The sequence below is a fragment of the Phyllobates terribilis genome, unplaced genomic scaffold (genome assembly GCF_046119375.1).
Source record: "Phyllobates terribilis strain yellow unplaced genomic scaffold, ASM4611937v1 Scaffold_81__1_contigs__length_6697587, whole genome shotgun sequence".
Lineage (NCBI taxonomy): Eukaryota > Metazoa > Chordata > Amphibia > Anura > Dendrobatidae > Phyllobates > Phyllobates terribilis.
In genome coordinates this window covers 4566856-4568093 of record NW_027362841.1, presented here as the reverse complement: position 1 = coordinate 4568093, position 1238 = coordinate 4566856, and the positions used below count along the sequence as shown (strand labels likewise).

Here is a 1238-nt window from a genome sequence, read left to right as displayed (position 1 = left end):
ACAATCGAAAAGCGCCATCCAGTAGGGAACAATCTCTTTAAAATATGGGAAAAGGAGAATTGCATTTTTTTTTAATCTGTTCAAAAAAAGATGTAAAAAATAAAATCGCCTCCTTTTTTCCCCATATTTTAAATATAAACAAATAATAAAAAATTAAAGAAAAATAGTTTTGTCTTGTCCCTAATAGTCCAGACTATGAGAATATGATGTTATTTATGCTGCATGATTATAAAAGAGAAAAAATAATAGAGAAAATCTATTAGTAGATAGTCATAGATTAGTGACTCTTGTAGATGAGAACAAATCCCTGGGTGTCCATACAGGGGATGTAGCTCAGTGGTAGAGTGCATGCTTTGCATGTATGAGTCCCTGGGTTCAATCCCCAGCATCTCCATGTTTTGTGATAAAAAAAAAAACTAGAAAAGTTTCCAAACATTCAGGAATCTGATACATGTGAGTATACAGCGGTTCATCTGTCTGGGTGTAACACAGAAACTGCACACAGAACTAAATATCAGAAAGGGACTAGTGTTGAGCGACACTGAAATGCTCGGGTGCTCGAAGCTCGGCCCGAGCTCGCCGTGATACTCGGTTGCCGGACCTGAGCAATGAACCCAATGTCCCTATGGGAGACCCAAGCATTTTTGCGGCGGCACCCCCGGCAGTCTGTAGAAAGCCTAAAAAGTGCCCAAAACGATAGTGACAGTGCTCAAATGAGATGGGGACAGCATGGGGATCGCCCCAGGAAGCATTTCTGACCCCCAGGTCACTGCTGTCAATAACGTGGTCAGAAGTATTAAGCCACTTTTACGGGCTCACAATAGAAGGTCCAAAAATGAAACTGAAACTGTTTTCCTGTGAAATATGTTAAGGAACATCCTTTCCAGGGTAATGACTTGTGTATAAGGTAAAATAAATAACCAAAAACAAAAATACTCCTCCACACCTTGGGCTATGTTCACAAGTAGCATTTTTTATGCGTTTTTGCACTTTTGCATTGCTTTCAACCGTGACAAATGCAATCACCGGGAAATGTCATTTTAACATTTTACAACCTTATCTGGCCATGTGCTGTGTGACACATGCATACAGTGCTGAAAAGACATGGGAACAGCATGGGGAAGACCCCTGGATGCATCTCTGACACCTAGGTCACTGCCTAAAAGTGTGCCCATCAGAAATAATCCTTGCCGCATCAGAAGATGCAGACTTGCAACTATCCCCGTGCAAGTCCTTGT

At 41.1% G+C, this 1238-nt stretch overlaps 1 non-coding gene across 1 annotated transcript; it reads left to right on the top strand.

Annotated features, from left to right (window-relative positions):
- Positions 1-322: 322 nt before the first annotated feature.
- On the top strand, positions 323-394 carry TRNAA-UGC (transfer RNA alanine (anticodon UGC)). The gene has a single exon. It is a non-coding gene; the product is annotated as a tRNA-Ala (tRNA).
- The last annotated feature ends 844 nt before the right edge of the window (positions 395-1238 follow it).